Genomic DNA, 18,978 nt, shown 5'->3' with positions numbered 1-18,978 from the left:
GATAGATAGATAGATAGATAGATAGATAGATAGATAGATAGATAGATAGATAGATAGATAGATGAGTAAATACCTTCTCCCCTTCCCACAGCAGATGAGAAGATAGTTTAGGGAGGAAGGGCACTAGCAGTTGGAGAGATAAGAAAAGGTTTCATATAAAATGCAATGCTTGAGCTATCTTGAACAAAGGAAGGAATTCTGTGAGGTGGAGGTGAAGAAGAAGAACATTCTAGGCATGAGGCTTTTCACGAGTGCAAAGGCAAGAGATGGGAAATAGAATGCCATATGGCAGGAACAGAACCTGTTCCTTGACCAATTTGCCAAAACCTTAGAGTGTAAGAAGTGCAGAGTTCATATATGAAACTGAAACAGTAGGTTGGAACCACTGTTGTGAAAGTTTTAAAAAGCCAAATAAGAGAGTTTATATTCTATCCTAGAGAAAGCAGAGCCATTGGAATTTACACTTGCATGCATATATGTGTGTATGTATATTTATATGTGTATATAAGTTTACAGGGCTGCTAGATGGTGTAATGGACAGAGCAGTGGGCCTGCAGTCAGGAAGACCGGAGCTCAGACACTGATTAGCGGTGTGACCCTGGGCAAGTCACTTAACCTCATTTGCCTTAGTTGCCTCATCTGTAAAATAAGTCAGAGAAGGAAATGGTAGACCACTCCAGTATCTTTGCCAATAAAACCCCAAGTGGGATCACGAAGAGTCAGGCATGACTGAAAAATGACTGAACAACAAGAAACATGTGTATATATTCTTTCCATCAATAGAATATAAGCTCCTGGAAAGCAGGAATATTTTGTTTTTGTCTTTGTAACTCCAGTATCTAGCACAGTTCCTGGTTCATTATATACATTTAATAAATGCTTGCAGATTGGTTGATTTAAGTGTGTGTATTAGACTGTATTTATAGCATCAGGATTCATATCTTATCTATATCTTATTCACAGTCCTTAGCACAATTTTCTGCATCTAATAAATACTTGTTGATTTGAATTCTAAATAGAAGCAACATGATATAATGGGAAAGGTAGTAGAGGTAGAGTCAGTGGGTCTGAATTCAAATTCCAGCTCTTCTACTTAGAACCTATATGAACTTGACTCTCTGAAACAGTTATATTCCCTGTAAAATGATGTTCTTTCTTTTTTAAATTAGATTTTTCTATATCACCATGATTATTCCAACTCTCTTTTGCTCTCCCTCTCTCAGAGAACCATGCCATATGACAAATAGTACTTTTTAGAGTGCAAATGATTAAAAAAGTCTGAAAATTTGTGCAATGTATACCTGTGGACTTTCCACCTCTATGATGGGGTAAGTTGGGTGTGTCTTCTCACAGTTTTTCATTCAAGTCCAACTTTAATCTTTATAATGTTGTCTTACACACACAAATACACACACACACTGGTATGTAGTTCTTTCTATTTACATTGTTGTTGTTACTGTATATATTATTTTCTTGCCTCTCCTTTCTTCATTCCACATCAGTTCATTTGGATCTTAGATCTTTCCATGATTCTCTGTATTCATCACAAATAGTATTTCTTACAGCACGTTATATTCAGGTACTACATTTTCTTTAGTCATTCCCCAATTGATGGGCATCAACTTTGTTTCTAATTTTTAGCTATCATAAAACTGCTGCTCTAAATATTTTGGAGTATATGGGGACTTTCTTATCAGTGGCTTCCTTGGAGTCTCTGGTTCAAAGGGTATCAACATTTTAATCACTTTCTTTGCATAATCCAGACTGCTTTTCAAAATGAGTATACCATTTCACAGTTCTACCACCAATATATTAGTATGCCTCTTCTTCCATAACCCTTCCAATAATGACATTTGCAACAATGTTGCAATTTTTTGCCAGTTTGCAATTGTGATGTACAGGATTGTTTTGATGTGAATTTCTCTTAATCACTAATAAATGATTTGAAACATTTTTTATGTGAATGTGAATATTTTGCAATTGCTTTCAGAACTGTTTTTCTCATATCCTTTAACCATGCATCTACTGGAAAATGGCTATTAGTCATATACATACATACAGATATACACATATATCTATTTATTTTATATATTTTGTATACCAAAGTTTTATCAGAGAAATCTAATATAAATAATTTTTCCCATTCAAGACATTTCTCTTCTTATGCTAGAGGCATTGGTTTTGTCTGTTCAGAAACTTTTAAGTACCATAATCTGCTATCTTTTGTAATTGCCTCTCTCTTGTTCTCCTAGAACAATTTGGAACTATGTCCAAAAGGCTATAAAACTTTGCATATACCCTTTGGCCCAGTAATACCACTACTAGGTCTGTATCCCAAAGAGATTTGTTTTAAAAGGAAAAGATCCTACATATACAAAAATATTTGTAGCAGCTCTTTTTGCAGTGTCAAAGAATTAGAAATTGAGGGAATGCTTCTCAACTGGGGAATGGCTGATCAAGGTGTGGTATATGATTGTGATGGAATACTGTTCTGCTGTAAGAAATAATGAGAAAGATGCTTTCAGAAAAACCTGGGAAGACTTATATGAAATGATGGTGCAAAGTAAACTGAGCAGAGCTGGGAGATCATTGTACACAGTAACGGCAACATTATCTGATGACCAACTGTGAATGACTTAGCTATTCCGATCAATACAATGATTCAAAATAATTCTTAAGCATTTATGGTGAAAAATGCTCTCCATCTCCAGAGAAAGAACTGGTGGAATATGAATGTAGATCAAAGCATATTTTTAAACTTTATTTTTGTGGTTGTTGTTGTTGTTTGATCCATGTTCTCTTTTGCAACATTGCTAATATGGAAATATGTTTTGAATGACTGCACATGTATAATCTATATCAAAGTGCTTGCCTTCTCAAGGAGGTGGGTTGGGCAGGAGTGAGGGAGAAAATTATAAAAATTATAAAATTTAAAAAATGAATGCTAAAATAGTTTTTGTAAGTAATTGGGAAAAATAAAAATGTTCTTAAGAGAGATAAGTAAAATTGTAAGAATACATCTCTTACTCACAGCTATGAAAGGTATATGATCTGGAATGATGTTCTTTCTACAACACCATCAGGCCCTCTTTAATGCATACTGTTAACTCTGTAGGTGGAGGGAGAACATGAGGACTGGAGACATAATTCCCTGGTTTGGGCACTTTTGATTCAAAAAAAAAAAAAGGCTAGACAGCCATACTGACCAAGCTTTGCCTTGTCTTTCTTCAACAACCTCTTCATTTTTAAAAACTAAAAATCTTTTAATTTCTCTGTTTTGGAAAAATAAAATTTGATTCCCATTTAATTTCTCTAGCATCTTTGAAATTGAAGTAATAATCACCACAAGGCTGAACTTTAGTTCTTTTTCTCTGCTTTGTCTTTGCAAAAGCCATCTAGGACCACTAACAGGTCCATTCTCTTACACATCCTAAATTAACAAGGAACATTATTGATTTAATTTTACAAATACTTTGTCAAAAATATTTCCACTTAAAAATTGATACATTAGTTAGAATACATGCTAGTATGGAGAAAGGTGAGATAGAAAAGTGCTAATTTAATTATGCTAATGATACTCTGGTAAATGTGAAAACAGATGGCTAAACCATCAAACAATGTATGACATTTTTTAATCAGATATTTTTGAATAAATATTTGTGCTCCAAAGCAGTAAGTTACTAGCACTGCTGGAAAAAAAGATGGTTCTCAGATCATCCTTTTCCCAGGTGTGCTGTATATGGTTAGCAAAAGCTTCCCAGGGTACCTTCCTAATGATTGTTGTCCCAATCTGCTCCTCTTTCTAAGAAGGAATTCACTACCCAGGCTAGTATAGTAGAATGGCTCCTCTTGAAGAAAAGCTGTCAATTATATGGCAGTCCGCCAAATTATATGTGATAGTTTTGTGATATGTCTAACAGGCTAACGCCACTATGTTGTTACACAAAAGACCCAAAGCTGTTTCTAGACTGTGGTCCTTTGGGAAAGAACCAAGTAATTGATCTTATACTCAAGTCACTACCTCCCATGCAACTCATCTCTGCTCTCTGAAATGATTTTATACTACAAAGGGCACGTGAAATAACAATTCTTTGTACACTTTGGATCAAGACTCACCCTAGACAACACTGAAGTCAGTCACCAAGCATTCATTATGAGTTTACTATGTGCCAAGTTTTTAACTGCAAGTAGAGTGTTTTTTGGGGGAGTAAAGTGTTAGAAAACCAGAAGGACAGGAAAGGATCAGCTTATGAAGAGCTTTAAATGTCAACAAAAGGAGTTTCTACTAGCTCTGGGAAGTAATAAGGTAGTGGGTGACCCATTCAGCCTTTGTCTCTCATTGAAGGTACCTTCTTCTCTCTCTTCCCATCCAGGCTCAGTGACCTGCTGCAATATCCCCTAAGTTCCTATCAAAATCTTTTCTCTCTTCCTTCAATGACTAAGTCAAATGATAATCAAGTATTTATTAAGCATCTAGTAAGTGAGAGGCACTGGGCTAGGCTCTGAGAATAAAATACAAACAATAAAGCAATGCCAACTCACAAGGTGTTTCATTGCCACTAAGGGGGAAAAAAGATTTATAATAGTGTCTCCCCTACCAGAGATATTTACATTTGAGTATATATTAAGCCATAAAACAAAGGAATGAAACTTAGATGGTAAAATTTTAGATACAAGAACAATTAGCCAGAGTATCAGAACCCATCCTTCTCTGCCTACAGAGACCAGCAATCTTGACTTTTGTCTTGCCAGTGGACTTTGATGACTCCAGAGGAGGCAGTGAGGCTGATGACTTTGTGCAACTCTACCTCACTTAAATCCAATTCACACACAAGTCAAGACATTACCCTTGTGAGGTCACTGGTTCTCTTCGAAAATGAAGGATGAATCACAGCAGGAACAAGATCAACCCATTCCAAAATATCACTGAAGGGTTAGTCATTCTTTCCTACACTTTTCAGTAGCAATTATTTTCATTAAGATCTTGACTTTGTTAAATATAACAAGAAAAAAATTATGTTAGTTCAAGATATATACTTTCTTTAGAGAATGAAAAATCTAGAATTTGGAAGGAAAGTCATAGTAGATCTAATATAACACACTACTTTACACAAACTCTATAATACTTCCAGTGAGTAGACATCTAAATAAAATATATTTGAACATGTCCAGTAACCTAAGATTTATTATCTCACAAGCCATGCTACTGTCATACACCTCTAATGGTTATTAAGTTCTTATTTATGCTAAATTGAACTCTACTCCCCATAACTCCTGGACATTGATCTTATTTCATATTGTCTAATCTTTGTAACCCACAAGCCTGGGTATAATTTTATATTAAGTGGATAGGCTTTTTTTTTCTTCCTAGAATTTCCTGCTGGGTCACAGAAGACACCCGCTTTACAAATGACATTGCACTTTTCTATATTTCTGGTTGTAATTAAAGGTAAGTGTGAAGGGGCAGCTAGGTGGTGCAGTGGATAGAACTCTGGCCTTGGAGTCAGGAGAATCTGAGTTCAAATGTGACCTCAGACACTTGACACTTAAGACTAGCTGTGTGACCCTGGGCAAGTCACTTAACCCTAATTGCCTCACCAAAAAAAAACCAAAAAAAACCAAAAACAAACAAACAAAAAAGGTAACTGTGCTATCAGAGTGGGCATAAAGTTAAATGGCCCTGGAGGGGGAAAAAAACCCCCATAACCTATGGGGATAGTAATTTTGTTAAAGTAAAGCAGGATCATATGAAGAAAATGTAACTTTAAAATCCTTATAATTACCCTCAAAAATCCATTTTGTATATGATGCTGTGTAACAGAAAATTTAGAGAAATATAATTGCTATCTTTTAGGTTTTTACAATTCAAGAACACAAAATCTCTTAATTTTCTGCAGTTCATTCAAAGGGTAGGTGATTTAGAAATGGACCAGAATATCCCCAGTGCTTCATGAAAATCTCAGAAAGGAAAAGAACAAGAGAAAAAAAGGAAAAAAGGAAAAATTATATGGCAGTAAAGGACCACTCCAAAGGAGTCAGTGATGACAGTGAGACACAATAGATCTAAACAGAGAAAAGATAAGTAGGATTCCACATCTTGAGTTTAAAAGAGAAGTCAGTTCTAGAAAGGTGGGAAGCTCAAAACATCAAAATTCTATTCTGACAATGTAATATTCTCACATCTATAAAGTGATTTACAAATTCTTTTATTTAATCATAATAACTCTGTTAGGTGGGATAATAATAGTAATAATGTCTAAGATGATATTTGTAAAGCACTTAGCAGATTGCTTGATACACAGTAGGCACTGTATAAATATACATTATTATTAAATGTTAATTAAAATAATAATAATAATGCTATTATTATTTAACTTGATATTTGTATAGCTCTCTAAAGTTTACAAAGTATACATTATCTTATTATATATTACACACTATTATACACTATATATTATCTCATTTGATCCTAGTAAAGACCCTGAAAGGTAGGTGCTAATATTATCTCTATTCTAGAGATCTTTATTCTACAGATAAGGAAACCCAGGCTGAGACATAATAAGTGAATTGCCCAGGGTCACATGGCTAGTGATTGTGTGAGACAGGCCTTCCTGAATGGAGGTCCAGCACTCTATCCACAAGTGTTATCGATCACATTTTTCATATGAGAAAATCAAGACTCAGAGAGGCTCATGGGATATTTGCGAAGTGCTTAGCATAGTGTGTGGTATACAGTAGGCTTTATATGATTGCTTATTTCCTTCCTTACCTTCTTAAGTGATTTGCCCAACTTAAATCAAGTCTAGTCAAGGAGCATAAGTTAAGCACCTACTATGTACCACAGATGGTAGCTAGGTGGCACAGTGGACAGACCACTGAGTCTGGAGTCAGGAAGACTCATCTTCATGAATTTAAATCCGGGCTCAGTCATTTACTAGCTTTGTGACCTTGGGCAAGTCATTCAACCCTGTTTGCCTCAGTTTCCTCATCTGTAAAATGAGCTGGAGAAGGAAATGGCAAACCACTCCAGTATCCCTGCCATGAGAATCCCACATGGGGTCACAAAGGGTCAGACATGACTGAAAAACAATTGTATGTGCCAGGCATCGAGCTAAGCACAGGAGATCCAAAGGAAGTTGCAGTCTCTGAGCATGATCACACAGCTCAAAGAGCTGTGGATGTCAAAAAGATGAGTAGAAGTGAGTACACAGAATTGAGAATAGAACCAAAGAGAGACATGTTACTGTAAAGAAGAGTGACATGGACCCCAGAAAGGAAAAACCCTGGACTTTCCTACTTGGCCAAATCTCTGGCGTTGGCCTGAGGCTATAACCCCATCAACTGACCTTTCATTGTGACTACACCTAATCTCCCAATTCTGTTACCGTTAACATAGCCTGGCCTTCTTTTGTTCTACCTTGCTATGTATGGCCCCTGGCCATTTCCCACTCTTAATCCTAGCTAGGCCCCATTCTCCCTTGGCCAGGAGATCCAGGTCCCAGGAGTTCTGTTCACCCCAGTTTGCTGGCCACTCCTAGGTCCCTTCCGCAGTCTTTCTGTATATAAGGTCCACCTTGTCTCCATTAAGATGCTTAGATTCTTATAATCTAGCCACTGCTCTGATTCTTAAAATCTTGCCACTGGTCAGATTCTTATAATCTAGCCAATAGTTTACTAATGTTCATCCTCCTTAAGAGTCTGCCCAATATGATGGATGTTCTAATAAACCCTGTCTTCAGCTGAAAAAAAAAAAGAGTGTCATAAAAATAACATGCAAAATTAGTAGATAGATGCAAAATTTGCTAAGCATATTAAGAATTATTTTTTTAAAGCTATGCTGGGGGCAAGAAGATCAACAGACAGGTTTGTATGCTGTATAGGGGTAGATGGGAGGTATATAGTGTGGTAAACAAAATCCTACTTAGAATTAAAATCCCTTGGATTCATATTCCCCCTCTGACACTAGCTATGTGTCCTTGGGTAAATCAGTCCTTTAAACTCTGAACCTCAGCTTTCTCATCAGTAAAATGGGGGTAATACTCATATCACCTACTTCACAACGTTATTGTGAAGCTTAAATGAAACAGCACGCCTCATTAGTTATTATTATGGGATTATGATAGGGATAGGGATAAATGTTAGGGATAGGTAGGGGCTGAATCTGTGGTTTCATTAACAAAGGAAATTCCTTATATCAGGAAATACTCTCTACCAATGCATGTCAGTATCCCTTCTGCACCTTATAGTCTTAGAGAGTCATCTAGAACAATGACAGATTGTGACTTGCTCACGGTCACAAAGACAGTATATCAGAGGAGAACTTGAACCCAGGTCTTCCTGGCTTCACAGCTAGGTCTTTACAAACTGCTTGCTACCTTTTGGGACTATGATATAAACACACACACACACACACACACACAAAATGAATCACTCAACTATCATTTTGTTTCTCATTGATCTATTGAGGTGAATCATCTTCAGACTGAAAGGATAGAACAAAACCAGCTAACAGGATGAAGTCCAACATGAGCAATGATATAGCAAGAGAGCTCATTGATAATTTCAAGACAACAGGTCTGGATGAATTATATCCCATAGTACTGAAAGAAACTGATGGGTTAATTTCTGAACCCGTGTTGATGATCTGTGAGGAACAGTGCCAAACAATAGAGGTGTCTCATGTGGGAAAAGTTAATTTTTTGACTGAAGACAGGTAAGGTCGATGGCAATTTCCAGTAAAATTTTAGAATGGATTATTAAAGAAGTGGATTGGCAGCACTTAGCAAAGAAAGCAGTAATGGTCAGGGGCCAGCATGGGTTCATTACAAAGAAGTCATGCCAGATAATTTGCACTTCTTTTTTTTTGAAAGGGTCCCTAGATTGCACTTGGCAACATCTCTCTCTAGATCCTCACAGACAAGACAGAAAGATGTGGATTGGACGATGGTTCAATCAGGTAGATTCTGAAGTGAATGAACAACCAAGTCCAATGAGTAATGAATAAGAGATCAATGTCAATTGTGAAGGGGATCTCTGGCAGAGTGTTTTGCATCTAGCAAACACTTAATACATGTTTCTTAAATTGAATTGAACTGAGAGCTTATCCTAGGGCTCTGTCCTTGACCCTCTTTATTTCATCATGTTTATCAGTTCTTTTTATGAAAGAAGAGTTGGCATGACTATGAAATTTGAATATTGCCCTCGACTAGGAGTGATGGCTAATACACTATAGGAGGGAACAAGAGTCCAGAGGCATCTTTGCAGTCTTGAACAATTGGCTAAATCTAAAAAAATGCATTTTAATATTAATAGTCACTTTGGTTCTAAAAGTCAACTATACCACTCAAGGATAGGGGAGATCTAGTTAGAAGTTCATATAAAAAAAGATCTAGCAGTTTTCATATGCTGCATACTTAAAAGAAGGTGATAAATTGTAGAATGTGGAAGTTAAAACAATCTAATTGGATTCATTAAGGATAATGTTCAGAAAGAGGTTTGTGATAATCCAACTGTACTTTTCATTGGTCAGACTACATTTGGAATATTTATATTTAGTTCTGGTCCCAGTTTGACATGATAGAACTCCTTCAGAGGTGTAAAACCAGAATGATGAGGGCATACAAAACCGTGCCTTTTCTTAATCAATTGGTTCAGCCTGGAGTAGGGGAGACTTAAGAAGGCTATCATTGTTGTCTTTGGATATTTGAAGAACCGACAGATGGAACAGAGATTTGATTCTTTTTTCTGATTCAGAGGAAATAACCAGGATCAATGCCTAGAAACTATATGGAGATAGATTTCGTTTCTATTTTATGCAGGGAGGAATTTCCTTGTGAGGAGAACTGAGCCCAAGTTGAAGGGAATGCCTCAGGAAGTGATTTTTTTTTAATTAAAGTTTTTCCATTGAACAATAGATAGACACTTCTTAGGAATACTGTAGAGGCAACCACTCTAGTATCTTTGCCAAGAGACCTTCATGGACAGTATGGTACAGGGTCATGAAGAGTGGGGCATGACAACAACTAAACAACAACAGAAGGAATCCTCAAGAAGAAGATGGAGTAGGTGATTTCTCTGGGTACTTTCAAAAAGGAGATTCTGTGATCCTAAGTCATAGATCTGGGATTTATTTTAGAATCCCCTTTAATTAAAATAAATATATGTAAATGAGCACATACACTTCCTGCTTTGGAAAATTGTCATCAAAGATGACATCAAAGATCTCTAAGCAAAGTGACTTTCACCTAGATAGAAAATTTCAGGGCACAGTCAGAAATAAGGTAAAAAAATCCCTGGAAGTTATTTCATTTTTTCAAACCTCTTCAAGGGCAAAGAGAACATCCGATATTTCTTCTTTGTTACTCATAGTATCTAGCACTGTACTGGGCACACATGGGTGATGATCAAAAGTTGGGTAATTTTAATTTAATCCAGGTACTTCTGAAGAAGAGATGATGGATCTCTGAGTGGAAAAAAAAAAAGATGTCTTGACTAAGGAGAAACAAAGAAATTGGAGGCAGCGGAACATCAAAGAACAAGCCAATTACACAGCAATGAAGACACCAGGAACAACAAGTAACCACAAGAACAAAGGCTTCTCCAACCTCAAAGACTGGATAATCTTACATAATTATGTGATACTATATTATTACTTTTATTTACAAAATACTGAACGCAGAGAGACATCTTAGAAATTCATGAAAGACTCAGTTGGAGTGCCCGCCTGACCTGTGAAACTGATATTATCATTTGAACCAGTATCTGTTATGCAAAAGCCTGCAAAATAAACAGAAGATGGAGAAGGTTCAAATATTTGGGAGGGGAGAGGCAGTGAGCACCCAATTTTATATCTTCATGGTTTAGTTTTGATTTTTGTTGTTGTTGTTTCTCCTATCAGAAAAGAAGCTCCATGTTTTAAATGAAAGTACATACAAAAAGATATACACATCTTAGGTGAAATTCTAATGGTATTCAACACTATCAGAGGAATCCTCTGTTCCATGGTGCAAACTCAATTTTAGCAGCTCCCAAAAAGCAGTGTCAAAAGATATACAATAATCAATCATGTTATCAGGTTTAAATATATATATGTATTGTATGTAGATCTACATATAAAACATAGATAGATAGATAGATAGATAGATAGATAGATAGATAGATAGATAGATAGATAGATAGATAGATAGATAGATGTATGTATTACCTAGAGCTGGGTGAACTTCTTTTAAAAAATATTTTGGCAATTGTATTTCAATGTAATTTATTTCCTTTGTAAACTTATGAATGTTATTTTATACATTTAAAACCCTTATTTTTAGAAGGGCTCCATAGGCTTCCCCTTATTGCCAAAGTGGTTCGGGACACACAACGAAGTTAAGAACTCTTGCCTTAGAACATAGTGGAAAATCCATAAATTCTTATAGAAGGGATGAGTAAAAACTTCTCATTAGGAGAGAAATCTGGATGAAATGCAATGGTTCTTCATTACTGCTGATCTCCAGATTTGAAACTATAGGAAAGGAAGTAAAGGAATGTTGGTGGACATGAAGTGTTTGTGTCTAAGTCTCTCCTGTTTTTACATAACAAATATCCAATTTACTAACCTAAAGGATTTGGAAGTAGGCAGACTCAGAGAGAGGGCTGATTTGGAATCAGATAATCTGAGTTTGTTTGTTTGTTTTTTTAAATTGACTTAGTTGCTACTTTTCCTTGGTTAAGTCACTTCACCCTCTTGCCTCGGTTTCCTCTGAGATGATCAATAAAAGTCTATGAATTCCTGAATCACAATCTTTTTGACTTACACTCATTTCAATAATAATTTATTAAATATTTCTTCTCCTCCGTTACTAGTGAGCGTAGCACTGAGCTAGATGCTGTGGGGTACAGAAAAGAGCTCTATGGCACAGCCCCTGCTCTCAAGGAGTCTACAATATAGTTCTGAGAGTTTGCAATCTACTTGGCACATATAATAAATAATATTAATATAAATTATTGTAATTGTATAGTTGAATAAATGCTTTAGAAATATTTCATTAATAGCATGTGTGCCCAGAAGATTATGCCAATATATCCCATTTTGGTTTATTGAAGAAATAGGTTAGCCTGGATTATAAAGGTGTAAAGGAAAAAAAAAAAGCTTAATTTCATGGTTGAAATTTCATGAGCATTTGTAGTTTCTATAAAATCCTCCAAGTCATGCAAAACAGCTCCTCCCCATTCTAAATTCTTTTCTTTAGATTTCGATGAGATGACACAGAATGACAAATGAGGGAAGAACTTCTCTCACATAATTCAGTTTCCTTAAAAGCTAACATTAATACTCCAGTTGCATTAAATATTGAGTTTTTCTGGTATAGATGTTTGATAACTATCATGTATGCATTTATGTTGTAAAATTCACACTATAAAATATATAGTAAGTACTATGAACTGGAAGCGTTATCTCCTCTCTGGTCCTCTTACCACCCTAGGAATAGCCTGACCTTGGTATGCCCAGCTTCCCTGAAGTCTTAAAAATTATACAATGTGAATTGTGGCATTTAATTTATTTCACTTTATACTTTAAAATGCAACCACTGATTTAACAAAAAAGCCTCTGGGCAATATACAAAAGTGAATTTCATAAACTGCAGGTTGAAAATGACAAAGCTATAATAACAAATGTCAGGCTGACAGTAATCCATCCCAAACAATGATTTACCTGCTAAGGCAAACACCCTAAACTTCACTGGGTAATTTCTCATGGGAACAGAGCTGAGAGATCAATTAGTCCATGTCCCACCTCACCCCTCATTTTATAGATGAGGAAACTGAGGTCTGACATAATTAAGAGCTAAAAGAATAGCCAGAAATGCTGACATTGGCCTTTAGATGAACTCTTCTAATATGGCATACAAAGAATGATTATGGGTGAGTGGAACATGAGGAGTCAAGCAGGACGTGTTCACCAGGAAAGCATCATATTTGTGGTCCAAGGTATCTGGGGTGTGTATGCATGAGTGTGTGTGTGTATGTGTTCATGAGTGTGTGTGTGTGTGTGTTTGTGTGTGTGTCTGTGTCTGTGTTTAGCTGAATCAGCATGGCAGTTTAGATATCAAGCTAACTTTGGAGTGAGGAAGAGATTAGTTAAATCTCACGTTAGTCACTACTCTGCTCAGTGTCCTAGCCAACCCTCTAAGACTGTAAGTTGCAGGGTATTTGCCTATATGTACTGGATGGTATAATGGGTAGAGTGCCAGGCCTAGAGTTAGAAAGACTCAGCTTCATGAGTTCAAACTCAGTCTCAGACACTTACTAGCTGCCTGAGCCTAGGCAAGTCATTTAACCCTTTTGTCTTAATTTCCTCATAATTGTAATTCCTCATAATTTCCTCATAAAAGTAAAATGAGCTAGAGAAGGAAATGACAAACCACTCTAGTATCTTTGCCAAGAAAACCTCAAATGGGATCAGGGAGAGTCAGACACAGCTGAACAACAACAACTAACAGAATGAGTTCCCTGGACCAATAATGTCAGAAGTCTGGGCCAGTAGATATGTATGGATTTGTGATATAATCCTTTATTCTTATGTTTTTCCTTATAATAAGAGGCACCCAAAGAGCAGAGGATGTCTTACCTTTGTCCCCTAAGTATGTTGTGGTGTGGTATGTTTATAGTTACATTTCAGATTCCTGTAAACTCCTGAAAAAGAAATGTAACATGCAAGAAAGGAAATTGTCACAGGTTCATCCTTACCGCAGGCACACATGAGCTGCCATATTTGAGGATTCTTCTTTATGAAATATCTACATCTTACACTGGGGGATCCTGACAGAGAGGGGCATGGGATACAAGAAGCTGAAGGATAGTGTGAAAAATGCTGGACAAGGGAAGGCAGGACCTAAGTGATACAACAAGTAGGCAGCTACATGGGAGGAGGATTTGGGAAAGAGTGCTTTACAAAACAATAGGAGAGATGCCAACGGATGTGGGTGAGACTGGGGAAAGGCCTGAATTTAACAGTGGTAAATTTCATTCCTCTTTACTCAGGATCAACCCTGCATCATATGACCCTTTAGGTCACTATTGTATATGATTTTGTAGATTTCTACCAACTCTAAGGGAATTTTTGTCAGTTCTTAATCATCAAGTTAATATCTATTTTAAAAAGTGGAGTCATTTTCAAATGCATGCCCCTCTCTTAATCATCTAAATAAAATCATCCTTTGTCATTTTCACTGAGAAATAACAATTTTCATTTTGACTTATTTATTAGCATCCCCTCTTCCAAGTTTAAAAAATAATAAACTTTATTGGAATGTGAATTTATGTGAAAAAGGAAAAATCAGTAACCTTTTACCTTTATTAATATGTTGAAGGTAACAGCTTCTGTATTTCATCATGGTTTGACTGAAATCACTTAAGTTGTGTATCTACCTAATTTCAATGGAAGTGGGTAAAAATATGACCTTTCAGATTCTAGCATGCAACTCAATCAATCAACTTTATCATATACTGCATATAATCCATCTATGTGCATAATGAACTTGAAGGAAATCCAAAACAACGGTGCAGAAAGTGGTGTTTTAATTACTACATTTTCATTTCATGGCCTAAAATTCAAAATGTTTATTTTCAACATAATTACTTTTTTAAAGAAAAAAAGAAAATTAAGGAGGAAAAAAAAAACTTATGTTAGACAAAAATGAATGCTCACATAGTAAGGGGCAGTGGGGGATATTACTTTCTGGTGATGTTAATAATAATGATCACAAGGAGCCTTAGCGATCATATCTAAAGCTTTCATTTTACAGATGATAAAACTGAGTACCAAAGAAGTTGTGACTTGCCCAAAGGCGCACAGTTAGTAAGGTAAATGTCAGGGCCAGGATTCAAACTGAAGTACTTTAGTGGGAGGTGGAAGTGTCAAACTCAAATAGAAACATCCCTGTGTGGCATACATTGACTGAGAAAACCACAAATTAACACTATCTACGTTGTACTGTATTTTATTTATTTTGTTAAACATTTCCCAATTACATTTAAATCTGGTTTGGCCATACTTGGGAGTCTTTCCTTGTGCCCCGAGGAATTTGTACACCTTTGCTACTCCAAATCCTGTGCTTTTTGCACCAAACTGATAAACAGTGAAATGCAAAACCTGATAAATGGAAGGTCTCAAATAATGCTACCTTTTCCATGAAGCCAGTTTGCATTCATCTTGTTAAAAAGTGTCCCCTTTGGGGGCTGCTAGGTGGCACAGTGGATAGAGCACCAGCCCTGGAGTCAGGAGGACTTGAGTTCAAATCTGGCCTCAGACACTTGACACTTACTAGCTACTAGCTGTTTGACCCTGGGCAAGTCATTTCACCCCATTGCCTCGCCAAAAAAAAAAAAAGTGTCCCCTTTACACTGCCATATTTACAATATATTAGGCTTAAATAAAGCAAAGGACAGAATCATATTTTTAGCCAACCCTTGTTTTTTATTTATTTGTGTCAAGATACTCATGGACAGCTTCTTTTGAAATCTAGATGATCTAAAATTTCTACTTGATTTGCTTTTCCAGGATGAACTTAGAGAAGTCCACTTATTTCTATCAAGGATAGCAAAAGTTTCTCCTTATTGTCAATGGGCTCAATAACCAACACATTTTGTAATAAGAGGCCATTTTTCCCATTGTTCTCTTATGGTAACTGGCCAAAGTTTACACATTGCATTTCAAGTTTAAATACTTTAGAATGGAAATAAGGCTACCCAGCTTACCTTACAGAGGAAAGAGTTGCCTAGAAGAAACTAGGAGGTACAGTGGATAGAGCACTGGGCCTGAGTTCAAATCTGACCTCTGACACTTAGTAGCTGTATGACTTTTAATGTCTTAACCACTTAAGCTCTGTTTGCCTCAGTTTTCTCCTCTATGCAATGGGGATAAGAACAGCACCTGCTTCCCAGGATTGTTGTGAGGAGTCAATGAAATAATATTTGTAAAGCACTTAGTACAATGCTTGCCACATAAGAGGCACTAAATAATGCTTATTTTCTTCTTTCTTTCCTTCCTTCCATTTTCCTTCCTTTCTTCCTCAGAGGTACTAGAGGCAGTCTTAGAAAACAGAAAAATATGATACTAAATTTAATATCAGGATTATAGTGGAAGCAGTGCCTGAAGTGCTGAATTAGGAATCAGGAAACTTAAGTTCAACTGCCAGCACATTCACTAACTAAATCTCTTAGGGCCTCAGTTTCCCCATCTAATAAATGGGGATAATAATATTAGCATTGCCTATCTTACAGGGTTATTGTGAGGAAATCACTTTGCAAACCTTAAATCTCTATATAGATACGAGTTATTATTGTGTTTAGGTAAAAGGTTATCCTGCCATAAATAGGTTTTAACCCTGAATGCAAGAAATAAGATCAGGGCTGGTGATCTATATTTGAAAATCATGTTAACAAAAGTAATAGTTGAAACTGTGAAGGTATATGAGGACACCAAAGGAAAGACTGTAGACAGATAAAAAGAAGGGGTCAAAATTTGTTAACACCATATTTAGGGGAGAAGAAGACAAGTCAGAGGATGAGACAGAAAAGGGAATGAAGAAGCAAGTGAATGAAACTTTGCAGATGCTGAATGAGGATCCAACAAGATGGGTGTCAATAGATAGATTAAGGAGGATGATGGACCGAGAAATGGCCATTGATTGTATTTGTGAACCACAGAGTTCATTTACCATGGAATGACTTACCATTGAAACTAAAAATTTATAGCCAACAGAGTTTAACTCCCTAGTTTTAAAAATAAGGAAAATAGGAGGCAGCTAGGCGGCACAATGGATAGAGCATAGGCCCTATAGTTAGGAGGACATGAGTTCAAATCCAGCTTCAGACACATAACAATCACTAGCTATGTGACCCTGGGCAAGTCACTTAACCCCAATTGCCTCACAAAAAAAATAAGGAAAATAACACAGGGTAAGGAACTCAAAAGAGTAGTTTCAGTAGAAAAGAGGACTGAGACTAGATTGTAAAGAGTTGAAGAGTATTAGGGTAGTTTGCTGCTGTTCAATCGTGGCCAACTCTCCATGACCCCCATTTGGGGATTTCTTGGCAAAGATACTGGAGTGCTTTGCCATTTTCTTCTCCAGCTCATTTTACAGATGAGAAACTGAGGTAAACAGGGTTAAGTGGGTTAACAGGTGAGGGCCACATAGAGAATAAATGTCTGAAGCTGGATTTGATCTCATGAAGATGGATCTCCCTGATTTTAAGCCCAACACCCTATCCACTGTACCATCTAGCTGCCCCATTAGGATAGTAGTGACAAGGAATTTAAATCTACTTTTTGTAGAAGATTAGTAGAGAAGAGATGAAATGGTAGCTTGAATAGGTAGTGAGGCCAAAGAAAAGGATTGTTTTTAGGATAGTGGATGTCAGATCATGTTTCTAGGGTAAAGAGAATGCCAATGAAAATGGAGAAATTGAAGGGGTAGGAGAAAGAGGGGATGACAGATAAAGCAAGAGCCAGACAGATGTAAAAGGAATAACAAGCAAAGGGCACAAGTGGAAAGGCTAGCCATAGCAAGAAAAAATGCTAACTTACTCTACAATAGAAGAAGGTGAGAATAGGTAAGACAACTGGATAATATAGCAGATCCATCAAAAGAAACATCATGTTTCTCTGAAGAGGCATTGTCAGTAATAGCTAATACAGGCATCACCTGACATCAAGGGATATAGAGAAGCCTCTTCCTATAGGCTATTTTCTGATCAGAAGAGGGCATCTCATCTCTCTCCATCTGTTATTTTTTGCCCTCCAAAACACCATTTCTCAATTCCTGACTGGAGAAATTAAGGCTAAAACAAGGAAGTGACTCAGAGTGGGCCTTAGATTAATATTCCATAGGTAAAAGTGAGAAATTTTTTACTGTCAGGATTTTTACTAACTGTCGGGAAATGATACAACTAAAGATTTAAACTCACTGGGGTTTCTTTAAAGATAGATTATTCACTTTAATTTAATTTAATTCATAGGAACATTGATTTAGAGGTAGAAAGGCCATGAGGAGCAACATGATGTATGCGTCAAAAGCAATGGACTTGGATTTTATTCCCAGCTCTTACACTAGCTACATGACCCTGGGAAAGTTATTTAATTTTCTGTGCCTCAGTTTCTTTATCTGTAAAACAAGGACAATAACTCTTTACTGCTTATCACAGAGAAATGGTGTAAGAAGGAGAACTTTATAAAATTCATACTGCTACAAAAATGTCAACTTTTGTTGTTGTTGTCAAATTGTTTCAGTTGTGTCCAAATCTCTGTGACCCCATTTGGGACTTTCTTGGCAAACATAGTGGAGTGGTTTGCCATTTTAACTCCTTATTTGACAGAGAAATAAAGAAATACAGAGACAAAAGGATAAACTGAAGAGTTTAGGTGGTACTGGATCCATGGCTCCATCAAAGAATATCGAATAAGGAAATCCCTTCTACCAATATAGATTGATAATTTCTCTGCATCTTATAGTCTTTGAGAATTATCCAGAGGTACTAAGAGATTAAGCGACCTCCCTAAGACTATAACCCAATAGGTGTCAGATAGTTTGAATCCAACAAGGACGTCTACGTGAAAGCGTTTAATTGAAAGTAAGTGTCAAAGCATATAGCATAGTAGATAAGTACTGTGGTACAGTTGGGGGAAGGAGCAAACATTGTTGACTGGAAGGGGAAAGCTTCATCAAAGGGTTAGGAGCTGAGACGCACCTTAAAGGTCGGTCATGTCACATGCATTTTTAAGTACTTTCTTTTAGTCAAGCACTGTAGTAAGTACTGGGGATACAAAGTCCAGAACATGGTTCCTACCCTCAAGGAGCTCACCTTCTAATGAAAGAGACAATATACAACTACCTCTATAGATACATCTATGGAATTCTTAGCTAGAAGGCAATAGCAGAGTGTGTGTGTGTGTGTGTGTGTGTGTGTGTGTGTGTGTGTGTGTGTGTGTGT

The 18,978-nt window shown here is 36.6% G+C and overlaps 1 protein-coding gene across 1 annotated transcript in view; it reads right to left on the bottom strand.

The window, feature by feature from the left end:
* The window catches only part of NPAS3 (neuronal PAS domain protein 3), a 1,128,724-nt gene that overhangs the window by 726,362 nt on the left and 383,384 nt on the right, over positions 1-18,978 (bottom strand). The window lies entirely within an intron of this gene.

The sequence above is a fragment of the Vombatus ursinus genome, unplaced genomic scaffold (assembly GCF_900497805.2).
Source record: "Vombatus ursinus unplaced genomic scaffold, bare-nosed wombat genome assembly UNPS02014794.1, whole genome shotgun sequence".
In the NCBI taxonomy this organism is placed as follows: domain Eukaryota; kingdom Metazoa; phylum Chordata; class Mammalia; order Diprotodontia; family Vombatidae; genus Vombatus; species Vombatus ursinus.
Note: the sequence above shows the minus strand (reverse complement) of the source record. Positions and strands in the feature narration are given on the sequence as shown.